Source organism: Columba livia, chromosome 2 (assembly GCF_036013475.1).
Source record: "Columba livia isolate bColLiv1 breed racing homer chromosome 2, bColLiv1.pat.W.v2, whole genome shotgun sequence".
NCBI classification, from domain to species: Eukaryota; Metazoa; Chordata; class Aves; order Columbiformes; family Columbidae; genus Columba; species Columba livia.
In genome coordinates this window covers 12,648,943-12,673,985 of record NC_088603.1, presented here as the reverse complement: position 1 = coordinate 12,673,985, position 25,043 = coordinate 12,648,943, and positions in this window count along the sequence as shown.

Here is a 25,043-nt window from a genome sequence, read left to right as displayed (position 1 = left end):
TTCAAAACCACCTACTGTCAGAAACAAGGCTGCCTTCTGTCTTCCTTTTTGCTGCTGCCTATTGCTTGTAGTTCCTTTTAAACTTCCTCCAGTTCTTCTCCGTGTTTCCCAAAGGTGTTAACTCTGCTGGGGCCTTGAACAACTCCTATTCAGGGTGTAGCTAGTTGATTTTATTCTTGTGCCAGTGTTTGGCTCAGCAGCTACAGAGAACAGGGATCTGGTAGAGACCAGCTTCACTTACTGAAGGCATTCCTGAAGTGCAGAAAAATGTAAGTAATTCTTCCTTCACAACTGGTCATTTTCTTCCAATTATCACTGACAAAAACGTCCTAAAGGGTGAGTTTCCCATGAAATGAGGAGTAGTAAGAGAGAAGATACAGAGAAGACAGAATGAGAACTTCTGTGGAGAACCCAAAACTGACTGTGGCCTACTGAGAAATGTCAGACTTGTTAGAAAGAGAACCAAATATAGCAGCTAATGAGCCTAAACAACAAGCACCACCTTTTCCCTTACGATCTTCCTCTTTGTGTCTTCCCAGATACCTGGATAACAAATATCTCTGAGACAGAAGAGAGTAGTTGTATCTCAAGAGAAATGGCAACCTGAGCTGGAGCTGTTACTCTAAGGTTTGTTTGGCTGTCCTATGAGACTAGCAGCAGAAGAAATGGACATATCTCAAAAAGAAGAAAATGTATCATATTTAGCAAAAGAATACAAAAGGCTGTGATGCTGTAATCAGTTTTACCTTTTATTTCTTTCAATAGTTCAGAAATAACTTCATTATCTTTAGAAAAACAACTCCACTCAACTGAAAAGTTTTCTGGTTTTGACATTTGGTTTTGTACAATATTGGGGTAGAACCTAAATATTTTGAAGTTTTTCAATGAGAAGAAAAAAAAAAAGAAAAAAGGGCAAATAGAGATGGAAATACAGCCAACAGCTTAGCTGGCCACGTCACTTAGTAGGGATATGAACTCTTCTTGCATCTGTTTCTCTTTGTATAAATAATTAAACATTAATTATCCATGGACTGATGACAAAGAACCTTGGCTAGGTTGCAAGACATTTATGGAAAAGCCGCTTTTCTTAATTATGTAAATCAGAGACTTGATCTCTCTATAAGGTGCAATTGAATCTTGTAGTTACCAGCATATGGCTGTCCTGTGACGAAGGTCATCCTTTTTGTCTCCCCGGAAATCCTTCCCTGATCCAAAAAAATGTTATACACATTACCTAAAATATGATAAATTTTAAAAACACTATTTTTGTTTCTGAAAGTTTTAATGGCAAGTCTCCTTATTGAAAAAAATCTAACCATTTATGGGTTTTCTGTAAAGTTAACTGATGAAAATTGACAAGTATTTAATGAGAGGAACTTTTTTGCAATGTGTATAATTTCTTCAAATGTTATTAAAGTTTTTCATTTTCAACAAAAGTAGAAAAAATAAAAAATATTTTAGTAAAATTGATTTTTTTTTTGGTTGAGATTTATGCAAAGTGTCTTTGTAATTTTTCATTCAGAAATATTTTTTTCCATTTTCCTAGTGAGCTTAACGTCAGGCCTGTCAGTCTGATCGTGGTGCTGGGGAAGATTACAGAGTAGATCATCTTGAGTGCCATCACACATCACATACAGAATAAACAGGTGATCAGGCCCAGTCAGTATGGGTTTATGAAACTCAGGTCCTGCTTGGCTAACCCGATCTTCTTCTATAACAAGTTAACCCACTTAGGGGATGAAGCTGTGGATGCTGTGTACTTAGACTTCAGCAAAGCCTTCGACACAGTTTCCCACAGCACGAGCTGGCAGCTCATAGCTTGGAGGGGCATGCCCTTCACTGGGTAGAGGACTGGCTGGATGACTGGGCCCAAAGAGTTGTGGTGAATGGAGTTAAAACCAGTTGGTGGCCAGGGCTCAGTATTGGGATAAAGATTGTTTAGCATCTTTATAAATTATCTGGATCATGGGATCCAGTACACCACGAAGTTTGGTGGGAATGTTGATCTGTTTCAGGGCAGGAAGGATCTGGACTGGCTGGGTCAGTGGGCTGAGGCCAATTGCATGAGGTTCAACAAGGCCAAGTGCTGGGTCCTGCACTTGGGTCACAACAACCCCAGGCAGGGCTACAGGCTCGGGGAAGAGTGGCTGGAAAACTGCCTGGGAGAAAAGGATCTGGGGGTGTTTATTGGCAGTCGTCTGAATATGAGTCAACAGTGTGCCCAGGTGACCAAAAAGTCCAACAGCATCCTGGCTTGTACCAGGAACAGTGTGGCCAGCAGGCCTAGAGGAGGGATCATCCCCCTGTACTCAGCACTGGCGAGGCCCCACCTCAAATCCTGTGTTCAGTTTTGGGCCCCTCACTACAGGAAAGACATTGAGGTGCTGGAGAGAGTTCAGAGAAGGGCAATGAAACTGGTGAAGGGTTCTGGAGCACAAGCCTTATGAGGAGCAGCTGAGCGAGCTGGGACTGTTTAGCCTTGAGAAAAGGAGGCTGAGAGGAGACCTTATCGCTGTCTACAACTACCTGAAAGGAGGTTGTAGCATGGAGGGTGTCAGTCTCTTTTCCCAAGTAGGACAGGACAAGAGGAAATGCTTCAAGTTGCACCAGGAGACATTTAGATTGGATGTTAGAAAAAACTTCTTCACAGAAAGAGTTGTCAGGCATTGGAACAGGCTGCCCAAGGAAGTGGTGGAGTCACCATCCCTGGAGGTGTTTAAAAGGCATTTAGATTATGTTCTCAGGGACATGGTTTAAAGGTGGACTTCGCAGTGCTAGGTTAATGGCTGGACTTGATGATCCTTAAGGTCTTTTCCAACCAAAACAATTATATGATTCTATGATTCTATCTATTAATCTATTTGTATATAGGCAGGACAATTCTTCATTCAGGAATTGTATCTGAAAGTTTACTAGTGCTTCTCATTGATGCCAATGGAGTTACTTCGCCACTACAATATTTCAGTTGTATCCTGTTGTGATAGGATAGAAATAATGCTATTTATGCAAAGGTAAAAATGGAGCTGTTTAGGAATAATCAATGTCACATAAATGGAGGAAACTTGTTTGCGAACAATACAGTTTTTCAAAGTTCATGTAAAAAGAGGTTAGATTTGCTCACAAGGAACTAATACGTAAAATCACCACAGAGAGTCCAGTGCTTGTTCTTCATTACAGTGCAGGGTTGAGTTCCTGTGCAAACACCTGGTCAGCGCACTTTGGATTTCAAGGCATCACAGTACCCTGCTGTTTTTCTGATGGGAAAGAAGGAGTGATAAAACAAAGCAGGCATTCCAGTCTCTGCTCTACCTCAACTTAAAACATAAGATGCTGTGAGTGTTGTTCTGTTGTACACTGATCAATGCGATTGTAGCTTTGAAGCTGGCTGTACATCACACAGCAAAGATATCTTTGATTAATCCCCTCCTGGTTAGTTTAAGTGATAGAAAGCCCCCTGAGGACTTAGGCTTGCTCTCCTTCTTGGCAGAGATCAGAGACAAATAGTTTCTTCTTGTGTTATTCTTGTCTTGTGTAAAGAGGATTTGTACCAGGAAGTCCCTGGTGTAAACAGTATTGAAAAATTGTTCTAAAGGATTAAAGCTTCTCTAACGATCTGACCCAGGGAGTGTGTCTTCTAGCAGCCTGAAATGATGTACCAAGTTTTGGGCTTCAAGTAATGAGGCAGTGCACTGGACATAATGTTTTGAGAAGATGTGACAAACAGAAGCCCTAACCATTAGTATATTTATTGGAATAAATATTAGTGACAGTCCTTCCTGCTTAAAGTGTTATAATTTTGTCCAGTAAATTATACACACAAGAGCGAATTGGGGTAACATCTGCTTTTTTGCCTCTTTATATGCCTTGGGCATAAAAGTAGGTGAGTAACAGGGAAGTCAGGTGAGGATAAATTGCTGTATCTCCACTGAATTCTCAGACTACTCCTGTACTATTACTTTAAGCCTGAAAGGGACATGTTTTTTTTCCTGCATCAGAATGTTGTTCAATGTCACTTCTAATTCAACAAAAGAAATGTCTGTGCGAATGTCAAAAAAATCTCTACAGCTCACTGACCTTTCAACAACTTTATGCAATATGATTTTTTTCTTTTTAGAAATTTAAAAACAAAACCAAACAAAACCAAAATCAAAAACAAAACCAAACTTCTGTACTTAAGTAGAACTTCAGATAGGAATTTGTGTTTAGAGCATCTTTCAATTTCATTGTCTGTCTCTTACCAAATGTGCATTTGTTAGTTTTTCTGTTAGCTAAAGCCTAAGGAAAAGTTAGAACAATTCAATTTAATGGGCAGAATTCTTGTATAAACATCCTGCCCATTATTTATTTTTGGAAATATGGAAACCAATGAAGTTGTTGAACTATAAGGTCACATTTGCTTCAAGCAAAATCTCTGTGTCAAGATTTCAGTCTGCCTATAGCTTTTTTCTTGCGTAAGGAAGACTACAGAGGAAAAAGACACGTAGACTGAACCTAAAAACAACACTTAAAAGAATCCTTGTTCTTCCACAGAACAACTCAAGAAGAAGTGATAAAAGAAGTACCACAGTCGATGTTTTTCTGTATAAATTGTGACTCTGGAAAAAAATACTGTTTGCACCCATATATATGCACACTGAGATCAAATTAAGATGCTCTGAACAAATTCAAATCTGCTTTTTCAGAGCTTCATTCTGACTGGGAAATCTGGATGTTGTTTACTGGTCTTTAATTATTGTTGTATGCAGGGGAAGATTCTTCTTACTTCTCATAAAAAAGAAAAAAAAATCTATCTGAGAAATTTTGCTAATGATATGGATCAAAAGTAATGTAGATTTTAAATTTACCACCCAACATCTGCCATTTAATTCAGTGGAGGAATAGATAACATCAGTTCTTTTCTTACCGAACTGCCTCTTGAGTCTGGATTAGTCTGAGAGATATAAGAAATATGGATACTTGGTTATACACATATGCCACCTCCTAGGAGCGTGGCCTCTGGGTCACAGATCTCCTGCATCTCATCACTCACTTCCCATCTCCCCGATACTGGATCTGTGCTACCCTCACACCTTGCAACTTCTCTTTGCTCTTGCATTCTCTCACCTCTCCACTGCCTTCAATCTCAGTTCATTGCTCAGGTGACACCAGCTCTCACATGGACATCCTATATGAACAAAATGTAGCAAATTCTTACTGAATGAAATAATTCCACCTTTCTCCTCTCCCCATTTGCCTTATTCCAGTTTATTTTCTTCCCAGACTTATAGCCTGAATATGCCTCAAAACAGTCCTGTTCACAGTCTGCCCATGGACCCTTTGAGAGTGTCCAGCACTCAAACTCCTTGCTCAGGTTTTATTCCCTCGTGTCACCAGTGTCCTTTGCATAGACCAGCTAATGTTTCCTGGCTCTTTTTGCAGCTCATTCACATCTCTTTTCTCTCTGCTGACCACATTGTCTCCTTTTGTTTCCCCTGCCCTGCTTTCAACACTGACTGGGTACAAGAGCAAATTACTTGGTGCTGGCCTGCTGCTGCTGGGCTTTCACACCAGGGTCTCCCAGGTTCCTACCTAGATATGAGCAGTCAGATTAGTCCTCCATAGTGAATTTGAAGTGGCTGCAGTAAATTTAAATGGATAATTTTTAAAAAACCAATTTCTCTGGCAGATGGACAAATGAAATCAAACAGAGTAGACAGGAACTTCAGTTAATAAAAATCAGCACAGCTCCATTATTTTACAATTCCAAACTCACCATCTTTGTGTATGAAATAAGAACATTGTCAACACAGCCCACACTTCATCAGGGCACTTAAGCATGTATTAATCATCTATATTTATTCAACAAAGTATTCAACAAAAGTTTTACTTTAATTCTCACAGAGGTCAACATATAAGAGCATATTTAAATACGTACCATAATAGAATTAGAATGAAGCATCTGGGCCTAAGAAGAAAAGCATTCTGCTGCACAAAAAGTAAAATAAATATGAAGTGATAAAAATATCAGATTCATTCTTCTTTTAAACACCACCTCATCTTAATTGAATACCAGAATATCAGACACAATGTCTAATTCTGGTGTATTCTTGTAAATTTGGTGCCTTCTGTAAACTTATTTTCTTGGATACATTTCTTGGTCAGTTGAGATGGTCCCTATAAAAATTTCAGTTACCTTCTCCCATCTGTACATTCCTTCTTTTTTTTTTATTTTTTTTTTCCACATTTAATATATGATCAAGAAAGATAAAACCAAGAACACAGAAGCACTCAGAAAAGCAATCTCAGATTCTCCAGTTACTGCTGAAATAACTCCCCAAAGATTATGTGTTTCGCTTCTTTTCCATTTTTACTTGGCAATCCTCAAAAACACGTCAGTTGTGTGACGTCTCTCATCCTATCCTCGTCTTCAAACATTAATTAGTTTATGCTTTTTGACTGACTCCTGCTGACTAATACCTCTGAAGTTAATCATGTCACTGGGGACATTTGTGTAAGCTTAGGTTCTATGTAATAGTATTAATTATAAAAGGAGATGTAAGGTTACTTGGATACAGGAGTGTGTTTTTTCATGAGGTTACAGAAAAACAAGATAAGTTTTCTGATGTCACTGGTGAGAGGAAGAAGTCAAATGTGAACTGGTTTCATGTTGCTCAACAGTTCATTAACACCTCATTTTTTCTGTCTTTATTCTGCCTTACACATGGCAATGTCCTGTGGCAGTAGTAATTGTACTTTTCAGGAAGCAGGGAACAAGGATAAGGCTTTAGAGCAAATTTCAGCAGAAGAGTTTAGCACAAGGAAGAAGAAATGCAGGAGGACAGGTTGTTTAAGATTATTTTTATAGGAATAGAGGAGTACATCTTAGTTTCTTACATTTATACTTTGATTGTGCCACCACCTCCCTGTGGGAGTGGTCTTTATCCTACACATATGAAGTAAAATTATACCCTGAATAGCTCCTGAAGATGATTTTTTGCACTTGGATTTTGCTTTGGAATAGACAATTTTGGCATTTAAAATGTTGTTTTACATTGCCTTGACCCTGAAAGGCAGTATGAGCTCTACTTTCAGACAAAAGCTACAGTTTGAGACACTGAAGCCAATGGGAGTTCTTATAAAGTTGTCACTGGTTGTTCCAGCAGTAAAACATGATGTTTGTTCTTGTTATATGGCTTTGAAATGATCTTCAGTTAAGACACTGGTACAAATATAGATGAACTGAGAAGCAGTTTGAGACCTTACCTATAGCATTCTCTTCACTTTGTGTTTACACCAGGAAGCTGAAAAACAGAACCACTAGAAAGCGAAAGTATTAACCACTGGCTTGAAAACAGGAATGGCATTAAATTTTACCAATTGCCCAGTGAATTTTAAATTAGAAATGGTGAACTTTCTAGTTAAGTAAAAGGGAAAAAAAATATCTAATGTAGAAGCTGAAATGATGTCTAAAATTAGTGGATGATTCATATTTCAGATGGGATAGGATAGGATAGGATAGGATAGGATAGGATAGGATAGGATAGGATAGGATAGGATAGGATAGGATAGGATAGGATAGGATAGGATATCTGCATTTTATAAATTTAATAATGTGCCACTGGAAGCATGAAAGTGTCAGAAAATGTGTGCTGACTGTGAAACTGATTGCTAAGGAGGATAAAGGTTCTTGCTGAAACCAGAATAAATCTGACCCTTGTAGCACACCTTCTGCAGTACATGTGGATAACAGAACAGCTTTTTCGATAGCTGACACTCCCCACAAATGACAGCATGAAGACTTATGTCAAAGTCAATCATTTCTCCTGATGTTAAAGCTTTCCTCCTCATGCTAGATCTTAAACGCATTAGAGATAACCTCATTTGTGCTGCCCTATCAAGTACGAGAAAACAAAATGTCTTCATTCGCAAAATACTGGTGGCTCAATCCAAGCCCGGCAGAGACCCACTCACAGCCGGCAGCAGCCTGCGAGACTGAAATGCTCTTCAAAGTTTCAATCACTCAATGTGTGAAATGACAGCATTTCATCCATATGTTCTCATTGCACACATTTTAAAGGGACAGTTAATTTATTTAAATCAGAGACAGTGCTGATCACATAATTATACATAAATATTTTCTGAATATGTGCAGTGAAAATGTGATTTCTGTCTAGGAGACAGGTTGGCTTAGCACTTCCTGCAGCAAGCTTGTTTGAATTCAGAGAAGAATTAATTTCTTGGTAACTGTCATACTTCAGTATATTGTTATTTAGTCTAAGCAAAATGCATCAGAATCTTGATTCCAGTGTGATCCAAAACTGCCATCACAACTAGGAGCTGCCCATGAGCTTTTTGTCATTGTAACAAGGAGAGATACAAAGGTCATGCAGATTATGTGATACAAAGGTCATGCAGATTATGTTCCTCGAGGTAGGGTGCTTTGAAAAAAACAGCACTACCACTATTCTGCTGCATGAATGTGGTAGCTAGAAGATTCATTATAAGATGGGAGCCAATCTTCTAGCCACCTTTAAAGTCACCATGTGTTTTTCTGTCTATTTTAAAAATAATTTCCTTTAAGTTAGTAATTTTATCACTAGCTACATAGAATCAAGTGAAATTACGCTTTTGAATTAACAGCTTAGGTAACACATGAAGATTTGTTTATTTGCATTAAGTAAAAGGTACACACACTTTTCCAGGATCTGCCTAAGTAGATCTACCAAGTAAAGGGAGATTCTGTGATTCTGTGAAAGTATTAAGTTTTCATCCACTTGGAAGGACTCTCTAGTATTTTACATATTTGTTCCTTAAACCAATTCATCAAGTTTGCTTTGTGGAAAATTATTGGTTGAGGGGTTTGACTTTCCTGTTGCTTTGCTTTTTTGATTGTTTGTTGTTTTTTGGTTTTTGTTTTTTTGTGTGTCAGTGGTGAAAGCCCACCCCTTCCACTTCTGTTCTCTTTAGAGTATATAAATTCTGTGTGCAGGCATCTCAAGCAGCCATCTGGTGGAAGGGAAAGGGATGATGGTCAAAGATTAGGAGGGAAATACTCTTCTCACCATAAAGGTATATTTCTTTGACTCTAAAGTTCTAGATCTAAAGATCAGGAATAATCGAGGTTGATCTGAAACAATCAGGAATGTATTAATACATTAGATGTAAGAAATGAAACTGGCTTAATATCTTGTTCAGATATCTCAGAAACAAAATTTCTAAGTGGTTTGTTGTTTTTTTTTCCCTGTCACCCCCTCCCTCACCCCCCACCTCTGAATTCTGAATATCATACTCATCTGGATAAGTAAACAATTTATTGGAAGAGGTCCTCTTTACATGAGGCATAGGACCATGCAAATGACTGCAACAGTAAACTCAAACATCCAGGTAGTCCTGTACAGTGTACTTAGGGTCTAAGTTGTTTCCATCATAAATACCCAAGAATTCAGTTCCCTGAGTGTTTTTTATGCGAACGCAGATAGCCCTGAAACTTTCTAGAGACATGTGAAATTGAGATACTATGAATGTTTTCAGATTAAATACACTCAGGGTTGCTGTCTCTACTGTGCAATGTTTTTTTGGTTGTTTTCCTTCATTGTTTTACATTGTAAAGCTCTATGTTGTAATCCCTGCCCAATTCTGGATCTGAGTTTTCCTGTTGTATTATACAGTCATTGAAACCTATGCAAAGGGAATATGAAGAATAGCCACGCAGATATGTGTTCCACAGGGAAAACAGTGCAGAGTCAGGTCCACAATGATGGCTGGTGTTTCAGTGAGACTATCATCATGAAAGACAAAAAGAAGGTCTGATGAAACATCCTGTTTGATTTATTTATTGTTAACAACAGTTTTGTTATCCTGGATATTTAATAAACATTCATTCAATGCAAGAGTCATAACCTCAACCTTATCCTAACATGTAGTCTATGAGCCAGATCTGGCCCACAAACTATTTTTTGCTAGTGCCGGGAAATGCTATATAGTCAGATGGAGTACACTGGAGGTAAGGGTACATAACGTGTTCTGTGGGAGTGCAGTTTGCATATAGTCAGACACAGGTCAGAGCTGTCTGGGTTTATTAGACCACATGCAACACAATGCAAATATGGATTTACCTGATCCTGCCCAGAACAACTGCCTCAGGAAAACAAAGCATACTAAGGTTAGCCCTGGGCGAGTATTGGAAGCTGAGACTTTTAATTCCTATTTCCTCATTCCTCTTGTGTGTCTTTATTAAAATGATACTCTGTTAAACGTATATGGGTGCTGCAAAACAATTATGTAATTCCTACTGCAGGTACAGAATCACAGAATGTTAGGGATTGGAAGGGACCTTGAAAGATCACCTAGTCCAATGGGGGGATTGGAGCAGGGGGGCTGGAGAAGGAACACCTAGGTAAGGTTACACAGGAAGGCGTCCAGGCAGGTTTTGAATGTCATCAGAGAAGGAGACTCCACAACCTCCCTGGGCAGCCCGTTCCAGTGTTCTGTCACCCTCACTGTGAAGAACTTCCTTCTGATATCTAAATGGAATCTCCTGTGTTCCAGTTTGAACTGAGTGTGGTGATAATGGTAGAGAATATTTCATTGACCAGCCTGGATATCAATTTAGGTGCTGTCCCATTATGTTTCCTCACAGCTGCTATCTGCACCTGCAGCTGGACAGTCAAGAAAGCCCTTTGTTTCCTTGGAAACAGGCAAAATATCAGTGAGTTCTTACATTCTTTTCATATCAATTTGTGGGGGACTGTAGTGGGTCCATGGATTCCCTGATGGAGGGCATGGGAACAGAAATTAGCCTTGAAGATATTAAGGTTTACCTGTGAGAAAGATGAGAGTAAAGGAGTATCTGGAGATATTAAGGTGTACCTGTGAGAGAGAAGGGAGTAAAACAGTAACATTGATGATGTCAAAATTAACCAATGAGATGTTACTACTGCAACTTGTAACCAATAGCAAAAAGACACTTGAGCTGGTAAAGAATACATATAAAAAGGCATTTGTGGCAATAAATGGAGACTACTGTTTGTACGTAAGAACTTGGTTTATGTCGTTTGTCTGTCTCAGCTGCGACATCAACTCCAAAACATAGCCTAGCTACTGAAAGAAATGTTAGCTCTTCTCAGACAAAGCATGGTAAACCTAGCACGTTATCTCACTATTTGCATATTAAATCCATAAGATAAGACCATGCTAGCTACTAATAAGAAAATTATCTAACTACATGAAGAAAAACTAACTCAATTTCAGTCAAACCAACACACCATGAAAGAAAGACACCTTAGAAGTTTGAAATTAATTGACAGGATGTAATTGTTTATGTCATTAAACAGGAAATGTTTGAGGGTGTTGCTGGTTGTGGGTTTTTTTCCACAGCGTTGTCCTGACATCATGCTGCTACCTTTATCAAAACTTCGAGGTTCTCACATACAACAGAATGAAGATGAGCTGGGCAAGTACCACCATATTTGATCTTCATACACGACTCTTGTACTTTATCCTCAATCAGATTTTCAAGCTCCTAAGTTATATCAGCTTCCTTCTATATGACAGCACATATGTTCCTAGTCATCAACATTGTATTAGAAGGAGCAATGTATTTAAACCTAGGAGCTACAATACATAAATGCAAAAGTGTAAGAGACAAGCTTTATTGGTGCAGTTTTCATCCTGTAGTTCAGGCAGGTATTGCACATACTAATGGTGTTCAAATATTAACAACTGCAACTATGTAAACATCTACTTATTTCATTGGTACTCATGGAAATATAAACCTTCCTAAGCCTCCTCTGATAGAGCTCACTGAAGGAGTAGACTGAGTTTTTCTGTGTTTCACAAACTTGGTTCTGATGTAGTCCATAGGATGTTAAGGCATATTCTTAACACAAATACTCTACTTGGGCTGTGTATTTAATCTGTCCCTGGTTGTTTGTTTTTTGTTGTGTTTTTTTTTTTTCCACTCAGTTCTCCACACTTGATCTTCCAAAGCCAAAACTTGGTAACTTTTCACCAAAGTGTGTGACAGAAGGAAAATCTAAAGGGAGGATCTCTGATGTCTTGGAAACAGAAAACACTCAGGCAGAAATATGGTTTGGGGATGGGTTTTATCTTAGTCTTCAGCTGTGTAGAAGCTAAGCTTCTCTGTTATCTGTGGTGAGAATAGGCAATGAACAACTGTCTTAAGACAAATGTCCCTGAAGTTCTCTCTCTCTCTGTTGACTGCTGGAGAAGCTTGTGAACAGCCTTGACCCAGACACTGAATATTTTTAGTCTAAAGCTTAGAGAAATTAATTCTATCTATGGCCATCGTAATAACTGTCACAACAATCTTTAGTTATTACAGTAAGTCCTTCAGCAAAGGAAAGATCATAGTGGATCAATTTTGCTGCATTCGATTAATCATCCTTTCTTCAGTGTTGTGCCCTATCTAGAGCTCTGACTAATCTCCAGAAATGTAAATCAATGTAGAACTTCAAATGCACCTCTGTATTAAAAGAAGTCCTAATATTTCAAATTCCTTATGCTTTATACGAGATATGATACTCATCCCTTTGAAAAGCAAACTGCTTCTGCAAAGGCACTGTACTGATTTAAATAGAAACATCTTTCATAGAACATCATTCATAGTAGTGTAATGACAAAGTAATTCCTGCCTTAAGCTAGGAAGGTAACACTCCCTGGCTGCATTATGTCTGCTTTTACTGTATGTTTTCTGTATTTTGAATTTGAATGAAAAATTGTATAACAAAGGCAGGAAGGCAGGAAGGATCTGTGTCTTCTTGAATGAGTACTTGTTCCTGATTAAAAAAAAAAAAAAGAAGAGTGTGTTATAGATCAACAAACCTCAGGAACAGCAATTCTGGATCTTCTAATTACTTGTGTTAGATCAATGAAATCCTTTGGAACAATTACAGTGTAGAAATCTGTGGATTTGCTGTAAAACAGTTTAGCTGCCAGCAGAATCCTTTTTACATCTTCCCATGCATTTATTGATGTGTCAAGATGGCAGAGGTCAGGAAAGACAACACAAAATGTACAGCTAACAGTCTCGGAAACAGTGACACATTGCAGGACAAATCTAATTTCCTCCACACACATTGAATCAACAATGTATTTCACCAAATTCCTAGATTTAAGTGCTTAATATCTGCCCTAGGATATATGCATTCTTAGACTGAGTCCTGAGACAAATGTCCTGTCTTGACCATATTAACTTATATGGTCTTATTGCATCCTCTGGTTTCTTTGGGAGACAGGGAGCTACTCCACTCTCCAACAAGGTCTGTAATTTAGATGACCAGAGGACGTGCACAGTGGAACATACTGACCATACCTTTCACACAGGATAGAGACACTGGTTTTAGTTGGGAGGATGAAAATGAGGTTACACTTAAGCATAAGCCACTTGATCCTGTCCCTCACAAAATACATCAACTTCTCAGGGGTTATACTTACAGAAAAACTGATGAGATTCCTGCTTATAAGTATAATATAGTTTAATTTAAATTGAAGAAATTCTAAAGGAACTATTTCCTACTGACTCCAGTAGACTCAGTCCATGTATTATGACAGCAAAAAAAAGTCTCTAAAAAGACAACCACCTTGAGGCAAAGGCTGCTGCTAAGCCCTCCTCCCCATTTACAGGATTTATTAAAATAATATAAAAAGGAAGTAATAGGAACCATTATTTTAACAAGGTGACCTTCAGAAAGGACATTTCAAAAAAGAAACTGTCATTCTTTACACATAATACATAATGCATACAGTCCACAATCATGTAACTCTGAACAGACTGCACTTAGAGCTTTCAGCATGTTGGTGAAAAGAGTGGGTATGTTAATTGCATAATTGCAGCTTTATATAATAGTATTTATGTTAGATGAATTTATAATTTACTATTGCAGTATGCTGTAACGGATTAATATCCACTTATCAGTCTATGAACAGCCCTGTATCCATTACACTGAAACTCACTTAAAGGTAGAATAATCACACTAATAGAATAAATGTACTGTTCACAGGGCAGTCCTTTTATTTAAAAGAACATGTGAAGCATCAGCAAGGACAGAAAGTCCTTGAAAAGGACTTCTGTCCAGCATTAGCCTATAAGATGTATCTGGAGATGTTCTAGGCTTCTATTGGAAGTCAAATTTAGTACAATCTTCATCAATAAGGAAAAAACAGATCATATAACAACTTAATCCTTTGCATTTATAAGCAGCAGGGGTAATGCCTTGCAGTTTCACAGTCCATCTGAATAATAAATATTGTGAATGGTCAATTGAGTCGGTAAGGATACAGGGCAACAGTACAGTTGCACCAAGCTGTCTAATGAATGCCTGATAGGAATATGCTTTACTTAATTAATTCCTACGTGACCCTGTTTGTGGCAGCATGCCATGATTTGGGCGACCACTCTGTATCAATGGCACACTGGTACAGGAACACTGGTACTACATAATAGAGAGATATATATGTTACACAGATTTTTTTGTGGTTCATTTATAAGAAACAAGCTCAGCACTTTGTGTATCCCAGCTGATAAATCTACAACTTTTGTCTCAGTCTGGCCTGTCCATACAGGTTCACAACATCATGCAGACACTGTGGGACTAATAGTTGTAATCTGTATCTGAGGTAGTTGTGTCTTTTCCTACCCTATAAGCGCTGGTAGGGTGCTATTCATTTTATCTTAAAATAAACATCTAAAACAGGTCACAGATATAACGCTCCAGAAGTGTTTATTTATCTCCATTGACAATAAAGATAGCCAAAGTTTAGATCTAGAATACACATTGCAGACAGTTTTATTTATATTGAAATTAATTGGAACTTTGATGGGAGTTAGATTTCCAAACAGGGCTGATGTTTCATGTCCTGCTTTCTTTGGTTACATCTACACTTTTTCACTCAAGACAGCAAAGAACCAGCAATCCACAGTCCAAACACTGAGAACCAACTCACAGCTATACTGCTGAAGTTTATGGGCATTAGAAGTACAGGTCATACTTATAGTGTATGGACATCACAGAAAACATCAACAGGGTAATCAGAGGAGCATCAACAGTGTATTTAGGATCTCGCCCCCAGTCCATGTGAGTGGGATTTAATATTAAGATGACTATTTGCTTTGCATGAGAGCAGAGCCCAGGTAAGAGCACACGTTATACTTATATATATATTTCTGTATATAATATAGAAATATATGTTAGAAAACAAGGCTTTGATCAGTGAAACATTCCAAATGGTAGGCACTGTAAACAACAAACAACATCACTATATAAAGGTGCCCTGAGCAAGACAAAGACTTGTCACATACCAGTGGTACTGACTGCTGATGTGGCTTTTGCTTGCTGCAAGAGATAAAATCTTCTGTATCCAGCTGTGTAGAAACAGGGGTTTACTGATCAGTAAATACCTCTCTGTTTTATGAACATGTATTGTGAAGGATTGTGTGTGTGACCATCACTCTGTTTTTCCTAGTATACAAATATATACTCATGGGACAGGCACCATCTAATAATTTAGATTGCACACATATGGTTTTATGTACATCGCTTCTTAGAAACAGCAGTGAGATAGAGACCACATCTGTAAATTTGAGCATGTAAATGGAAACATTTTTTTATTTACTTTAGCTTGTACTTCTGTTCTCATATGTAGTCTAGGAATGTCACACCTGATAAAAACTAACCCTGTTAACATAACACATCACATTCTAATATCTATTGGATCATGATTTTATCCACTGAAGACATACTGTTAGTCTTCATGATGCACCAGAATGTGTCATCTGTGCAGAATTCATACATAAAGTTGTCAAGAGTAACCTGAATAGACAAGATACTAGATTTAGTCACACAGAGTTGTTTCCACCTCTAATTTCTATTATTAAGTAACATTGTAGCAGCTGTTTGAAGTTCAGACATATCTAGGTAGGAAGATAAGAGGAAAAAATTATAATGAAAAGGAAGTACACTTTCTAAGTGCAAATGACATAAAGCATTGATCAAGAAAATAGTGACTGAATGAAGAGTTGAGGTAGCTGAAAGCCCTCTGCCAGAGTACCTAGAGGAAATTTATAAAATTCCTGTATGCACACAGAGATGTCAAATGCAAATGTAAATGTGAAGAAATTATTCAAACAGTACAATATAACCACAAGCCAAACACTTCTGGGTCTGGTCACTGTATTTTAAAAGTAAAATGACATAAATGAGGACTGAGAAGAGAACTAATGAAATGACAGAGAGATTCAAAATTTCCTTTGATGGTTCAAAAAGGTTAGAGAAATTGCTAGGTAGGCTTTTAAGAGAGTGAAAACTGCCCTGAAAGTAAGAAAAAAAAAAAACAACTTTGCAAGAAATTAGAGTGTTTGAGTGGATACCGCAGTCATACCAACAATGAAAGCAAAACCTGCAGTATTAAACTAGTCTGAAATATTATTTTTTCTTTTTTCTTTTTTTCTTTTAAGCAGTGAGAATTTAACTCCTTCCACTCCTTTTTTTTTAAGTAGTGACAATTTAACTCCTCTTAGCAAAGGCAATAAAAAAATGCACAGTCTTTGTCCATATAATTCAAAGTTAGGTTAGGCCACTGAAGTTAAGCTGTTCCTACTTACATAACTGGCAGCTTTGAAGAAGGCAGTAAGCCATGCTTGGCAGCCATGGGGTATCATGCCCATAGCATGTGTCCATAGCACATGTCCTTAGCACATGCCCCAGACTGACAGAAAAATACTTTAACTGCTCCACCGGCATATGCCCACTGTGGGGCAAAGTGTGCTAATAACCTACCAAAAAGCCAAAATACATGACTGCACACCATTGGTGACAGGCAGGCAATGCCTGGATGTAGGTCAAGTTCCACAAAGAGGCTGAGACAGAAGCTTAAGTCAAATGTCAGTTCATAAGCTGAGACCGCATGACTTCTTTAATATCTATTTTGTGCTTAAAAATAAGTTATTTTGTGGTCTTACTCTCATTTTATTCCTACATCAAATGCATTTATTCTTTCTAAATCACCACATATTTGAACAAGAGTAAATGGAGAAATTTACCTGAACTATGCTAAATTAAATGAGTAAATTACGCCTGTGAGCTACTACCAGGGAAAGCTAGGATTTACAGTGCATAAGTTGCTTCAGAGCTAGGGCAGTCTGTGCCCTAACAGTAGGTTGACAACAGAGAAGAAATTCCAGCTTCCTTAAATTTGAAGACTGAAAAATTAAATCATTTCCTTTGGATTAGGATCCAGAGTTTCTGAAAGCCCAGAGATTGGAGATATATATATGAGGGGCTATGGTGGAAACAAGGAAAAAAAATCCAGAAGAACAGAAGGACATAACACTTGCACTGTTAGAATTTGTTTCTTAGAAGTCAAAAAATGCTCAGTTTTCCCTGAAATAAGAAGTATTTTTGAAAAAATATTCATCCCCATTCCTTGTTTTAAAGCCAAGTTCCAAAAGCTCTTCTCGCTGTAACCTTACTGTATTATATTAAGCAGAATGTTTGTGTCTTTAAAACATACAGTGTCAAAATCGAATTTTTAAACACTGTTTAGAATGCATACACACACAAAAAAAAATCAAGGATCATCTATTTTACAAGCTCATGCACTGTGACCCCACTGTATTTCCTTAATAGACATGAAGAGAAGGCAGGATGTTACCTAGCCCACAACATATCCTACTACTTTTCCTAGTAGCTAGTTTCTCTGAATTCATCCAGACTGGCAGACATCTCCAAATGACAATGTATCACACCTGAAGATAGATATGTAAGATTTTGGGGCTGAATTGTTCTCTGGAGTTACTTCTGTCTCCCACAGGGAAAGCTAAACAATTAGTTTGGACTAGACTTTTAGATTACTTCAGTTAAATGAGAAAGCCATGCCTGTGGTACACAAGTTCTGACAACAGAGCAGCAAATAGAGGCAGTCAGTTGTTCCAGGGCTAATATTCACAGTGTGTTAATGAAGGTGTAGGAAAAGATGTAAAGCCTTCATTTTTCCTGTTACTAACAAGCAATTAAAAATTACATTATGTTTTAGCAGTAAAAGAGAATGAAATTATAGCAGACAAGTGAGGATTTTGCTTACTAGCAAATATTAAGTAAACACTAAACAGAGCTCATGTGGGTCCTAGAGAGCGTGCAGCACAGGCAGGATTGTGCCTAAACCTTCACATTGTACTGAAACCTGTAATGCTCAATGATTCTCACCTTGCAGATCAGAAACCCAAGCAAATTAAAAGCAGTTTTTTAATGTATTCTTCAAATTCAAGGTTATAATGCAAGACCTTCCAGAATAGTTAGACAAATAAACTTAGAAATGAGGATGTATTTTTTATGGATTTACTCAGCATTTAGCTATGTAGATCAAGGGAAAAAATATAAGTGGAAGCAATGCGAAGAACATATTGTTTCTTTTAGATAAGAAATTAATTCCCATGAAGTGTGGGAAAATGCATAATGAAAAATTATGCCATCAATAATGTAAAATGAAGGAGAGAAATGGAACAAGTTAGGCCTGCAGCATTTTATTTATGTAAAAGAGGTCTTCTATAACCTTGCCCTGATAAACAAATAAATAAATGTTTAAAACATTTATTTTATATTTTTTTATAGTTTCACTCTACTCGTGAAATAAGATAGAAAGTAATTAGTAAAAGATACCAAGCACAGCATCCTGTCTTTAAAAGCATCATATATGAAAGGTTTACTTTGACAATGTTTAAGTCTGAGGTGCAAAAAGGAAATAAAAAACACAACTTCTTGCTTATTTCATTATAATGCTTCATATTGGTTAGAAAAACAGTGGGAGACACTTAATCTTCCTTATTTCTGGAAGTAATGCTATTTGCACAGGTGACATAGCAATTTTTATGCTCAAACGCACTCTCATCAGTGATACAAATAATTGCCTTAGTACTGTGTATGGACCTGCTTGTAAAAATTGTACTCAGTAAAAGTGAGGGAAAAAAGTAAGGGCTATAGTAAAAATATGACATGGTCAACTTTTCCAGAGTGAATATATTCTGTTATTAGGAAATTGAGTTTTAACCTTGTCCCTGTCAGAGAATGCCACATTCTCCTATGAGATGGGAAGCAGTCCCTCTATGTCAGAGCTGCTGTTACCAGAATGGGATTGGTTGAAAAGAAGGACATGAACTGTTCCAATGTCATAAGCACAGAAAGAATGAGCACACCTTTACCAGCTTGTAGTAGCAGAGGAACAAATTAGAGGGAACCCAAATTATCTGCCATGGCTCTATTTGTGCAATGTCAAGCTAAAATGAAATTAATATGAAGAAATACAGACAGAAGTGTTCAGAGGATATGAGATTTTACAAGGTGAAAAAAAAAATGAGTTGATCTCTACCATTTTTTGGGAGTCCCCCATTTTAAGAGTACTATACACTAAAAGACAGATTGAAGTTATCCATAATAAAGTAAAAAAATGGCAATTGTAGGATCTGGCAGCAAAGACTGGATCTTTCTTGACTTTTCTTGAAGAGTCAAGAAAATGTGAATAGTTCTCTATAGTTCAGATCTCTGTAGTTATTTATATATTGCACTTTGAACATTACTTTCTGTCTGTACGAGCAGGGAGTGAGGCAGCCCACGCTCTTGATGGGCCTCCAGAGATCAGTGGAAATGGCTGGAAGCTGTAGAAATGTGTAAAATATGTTTTGTGCCTGGTTTTTTGTGTGTGTGTGTTTTGTTTTGTTTTGTTTTTGTTTGTTTGTTTGTTTGTTTGTTTGTTTGTTGTTTGTGTTTTTTTGTTGTTGTTGTTTTTTTGGTTTTTTTTCTATATAACATGGGAGTGATCTCTGTGAGCTTAGGAAGATGTTTTGTGTACTGCAGCATTGCCAGGCTAAGGTCAGGAGTTATATCTAATGCTGCTAACATGCTCTCTGCTTAGCAGCCACCTGTGAGGGATGAAAGGCATTTTTAAGTTCAGTGGAGCAACATTTTATGAATGCAACTGATTTAGAAATAAACAGACCAGATTTAAGGTATTCCCTAAAAAAAAAGATAGATGAATGGAAAGGTGCACCTGTATTAACTGGGTTGCTATGAGTTTAGTTATAGGAAGAAAATGTTGCTTGGAACTGTGATGGTGCTATTCAAAATGGCCGATCTGGGTGCAATCTCTAGCTAAGTGCCTGAGGACAAAAAAACTGTATCACCTTTCTGAAGCTACTGTTTAATGTGAAATTATATCTTTGGCTGGAAAAAAACTCTTTGTCTGACACAGAGTATGGAGCTTTTGTTTATTATGTTTATTTGGGCTTACCAGGAAAGGCGGCTAATGTAGGGTGATAAGAGCATTACTAATTTTCTTTGACAAATGGCTCTCAGATATTTTCCATTGTGAATTGTACATTAAACTGCAATTTCTTTCATGAATTTCCTTTTCTTACAGCTATGCAATACTGATTCCACACCTATCACACAGCAATTCTAAATGCTCACACACAATGAAGTAGTATAAAGAGTGCTAAGAAAACAATATTATAATAAATAAACATAAAGCTAAATATTTTTGCAGTCATGCTTCTTCAAACAAGCCATAGCAATATAAAACCTGAAGTAATTCAAAAACACATAACTAATCCAGATACATTAAAAAACATTATTGACTTCTTTTACCAGTATAATTTTTGCATTGCCTTATTTCTAAGATCTACCAGTATTACAGGTGCTGCTTTCAGCTAAACTAAAGCTGAAGGACCTGCTTGTCTGCGTAAGAGGTGAGATCAGTGTAGGATTCTGTCCTGGCAGCAACTTCCTGAGTAGTAGGAAAGAGAGACAAGTGAGTACTGAAATTAGATACTTTGTTTAGAGAAACTACTCTCTGCCATTCTCAACAAGGACATTAGAGAGTGTTTAGTTCAAAATAGCTATAATAAAATATCAATTTCATGAGCATTTCTAGCCAAAATAATTAATTTAATGGGAAATTAACACAACCAAATCCTGAAACTCTTATAGGCAATTTAAAGGAAAATGGAAAGCCTTAGGAACATGGGTAATAGTTCTTTTTCAATTTTAATAAGAAAAAAATGTTGAAATAGATAAATTTTTTACTGGGACAAATGAAAGTATCTGAACCTTACCTGAGGGGCTGTGGGATCTTTCACAGTGATCCCTTTCACTCAAACAGCCTCTTGCCATCTTTTAAAGCCTTGAGGATATCATACAACTGGAAATGAAGTTCTATGTCTGTACCACGTTCTCATTGGAGACCAATAGCTTTCCCATGCAACTTCCATTATTTTAAGCAATCTTTTAGCAATCAATACAGTAGCCCATATACTCCTGAGCACTTAAACCCTGCATGGTTTTCATGTCCCATATAACTTCTTTGATTTTTTGGCATTTCTCTTCAATATCTTTTAATTTCAACTGCAAAAGAGAAGATGATTGTTTGAGCTGGAACAGAAAGTTTCAGTATGTGTCTTCTCTGCTCTTCTAATGTAAATGTAAAGGTTATACCGACTCATGGCAGCTCACAAGTTGCTCTCCTGATTTTTGTTACTTGTTATTCAGGAACTGTATTGGGAAAACCAAAATACTGAGCACAGAGCACTGAACAGTCATCCAAGAAATACAGTTTTCAAGAAATTCCAAAGCTGGAGAGATTTGACCTTTGAGCGGAGCCTGTTGCAATAGGACAAGGGGTGATTGTTTTAACCTAAATGAGGAGAGATTCAGGTTCGGGCATGCAGAAGTAATTTTTTTACAATGAGGGTGGTAAAGTACTGGAATAGTTTGCACGGGGAGGTGGTGGATGCCCTGTCCCTGGAGACATCCCAGGCCAGGCTGGATGGGGCTCTGAACAACCTGATCTGGGTGAAGATGTCCCTGCTCATGGCAGGAGGTTGGACCAGATGACATTTGATGGTCTCTTCCAACCCAAAGCCTTCTTCTGTGAATGAACAGGTGCTGGAAAGCTCCAATTATTATTTTAGTCACCCTGTTGATCACTGGTCTCCCTATATAAATAATTATGATGTAAAGATGAAGGAGAGATGAGAGAAAACTAGGTTGCATAGGAGGAGCCATAATGCAAAGTAAACAAAACTGGTCACATAAGATGATAAATAGAAAGGGAAGGAAAATATTATGTTTACACAAAAGGAGTCAAGGGATGTTAACTCTGGGATTTATGAGCACTAACATAAAAAACATAACATAACAAAACAAAACAAAACAAAACAAACGTTTATTAAAGGGCTTATATACAAATGGAAAGAAATGGAAAGAGTTTAGCAGCAAAGATAAGAGCGCTGATAGCATACACACATTTGGAACTTGTGATATTATGGGAATAGAAAGGTTCAACAGTACTGCAAAGGATAATTCGGGAAGGATTTAGAGGTGTCTGAAAGATTGTGGGCTGAAATATTTCACTGAAATAGCCTCTTCAGGGATATGGTAGAGTCCCTATCACTGAAGTTTTTCAAGATATTATTGGGTAGGGTACCAGACATCCTCATGTAGACTCCATTGGACCAGATCATCTTTCAAGGTCCCTTCCAGCCTGACTAATTCTGTGATACACTATGGCAATGGTTCCATGGTTTGATTATGCACTATGAAAAAGTACTTTTTTTCATTTGCTTTAAGCTTGCTGTCTGATCATTTCATTTGCACCCCCTTTAAATCTTTCATGAAACAATGAAGAACTGTTTGTTCTTCACGTAACTTATGAATTATTCATTATTTTATAGATCTCTGTCTTGATCATCTTTTTTTCCTGTATAGAAAGCTCTAATCAACATAAGACATTCCTTACCTTTTATTTCACTGGTTGCATTTCCTTCTACTCTTTATAGTTCCCTCTATGTTTTTAGTGTTGAGACACCAGAACTGTACCCAAATACTCAAGGAGTGGGAAAACCATTGAGCTGCAGTGTGGTATAATGATGTTTTCTGTTTTGTGTGGTGGTCATGATTTTTTGGTGCTTCTTAATGATTCTTAACATTTGTTTTGCTCTTTTGACTGCTGTTCAGTATGGAGTGTTATTTTCATAAAACTGTCAGTTACAACTCTGACATCTTTTTCCCACATCACAATCTGTGATATGGAGTCTATCTGTGTTTATTTATAATGTTCTTTTTTTTTTTCCCAAATGTACTACTTTGCATTAATGAATGCAGAATTTGCCATTTTGTTACATTTTATGTATTTACTCAGTAACATAAACACTCAAATTCCTTTCAAACAATCTGTTCTCATAAACCCCACATTTGATAACTCTAAAAAGCCTGTTTGTGCTCTCTGCACCCACTACATCCTATGACTGTGAGATAAGAGCAAGTTGAGAAGAATATACAAAAAAAAAATCTTGAAAGAGAACTACGTATGTCTAGGTTTTCCAGGGTTTCTCTTCATAGGAAATCTATTTGCAGATTCCAAGTTGGTGTAAAGATAATCTGTCAGTATCCCTTGTGACTGTGAAGATGGCACTACTGAAAAGTACAAATTGGTTCTGTTAGTACCATTCTAGATGATGGCTGAAAGGTGGTTTTTGATAGAATTCGATACATAATCCAAATATGAGAAACCATATATATATCCTTAAGACTTTTCATCACCCAGCTTTACAACAGACATTAGGTGATTAGCTTGAAGGTCTCTGAGAAACTAGATTTAGTAGCCAAATTGTATATCTGTAGTGCGATTACCCTAACTGCTTTGATAAGCAAATTAATAAAGTGCCAAATTTTGCATTTTGATAAAAAATCTACATCTGTGTTGAAATACATAAACTAAACTAAGAATTATGTTTTCTGGATGAAAGCACCATGGAAATGCATTAACCTAACTCATCCAAGGCATTCTTAGAGTGGCCTAAGACAGCAGAATTCCTCTAATCTAATTTTAGATAAGAGTATTAAAGACACAGCCTTTATAAATCACCATCAAAAGTTACTTTTTAAGGTGTGAGTCAACTGACCTACTTTAGCAAATGGTGAAACTTATTTACATTCCTTTAAATATGTTGACCAGACCTTCAGTGACCAGAAGGGGATCTGAGGTGATCAGCTCAGCTGGAGCCTGTCCCAGATTGAAATTAAGCCAATACTCTGCAGCAGCTATTCTAGGCTCTAAGGCATACTAAAGTGTGTTCAAAAAGATCATATTTTCCTATCAAAATAAATGAGAGACTTAAGAAAGAAAGAAGGTAATGATTACTGAAGCAAGAGGCAAAGATGTCAAATAATTGAGTACTCTAAGAATGCCACTCCATTTTGCATTCAGGCAGAATTGTGAAATACTGGCAGTCATGGGCTGGAGTTCAAGACGCATTCTTTTCTTGATAGTTTTAATGTGCTTGACTTCCCGCTCAGCAGGAAACACATTAGTGAAAAAATCTCAGATGTGGTCTCACTGGAGAATTAGTCAAATTAATTTATACAAAGATGCAATAATTCTGAGGGAGTAAGAATGGCAAAACCACTGGTGGAATAAAATTCTCTTTCCTAGGCTAGGAAATTAAAAGCGTGATCTTTATTTCTGCTGCATACATTCTGATACTTTGATTTTGAGTTACAATTTTGGCTCTGAATTTTCTCTTTGGCTGCTTTTGGTTTTAGCCTGGCTTCTGGAGGAATAAAAGACGGTTTGGTTTTTTTCTATCATACATTTTACACAATTGTCATAAAATATAAGAAAAATCTCAGTGAAGCTAAGCTCTTAAAATTTCTCTGAAATCAGGGAGAGAAGAAAGACCATCAGGACTTGAAAGCCTGCAGTAAGAATGCAATTCTTCTTAGACACTAGAGAATTAGATGCAAAAAAGCAAGTATGACAAGGTGTCGTAAGTCTTCTTCTTCCATAATCACTGATATTTATTATAATTCTTTTGTTGAATATATTGCTAATATGTTTATCAAAACTAATGTGGAATGTCTGTGGATTTTCTGTATCAAAAGCGAAATAAAAAAAAAATATAGAGAGATACTTGGTGTCATGGGCACTTTCATCTTCTGACAAAATACCTAGTTTCTGTTTGGAACATTCTACCAGAAAATGGATGGATGCAAGGACAG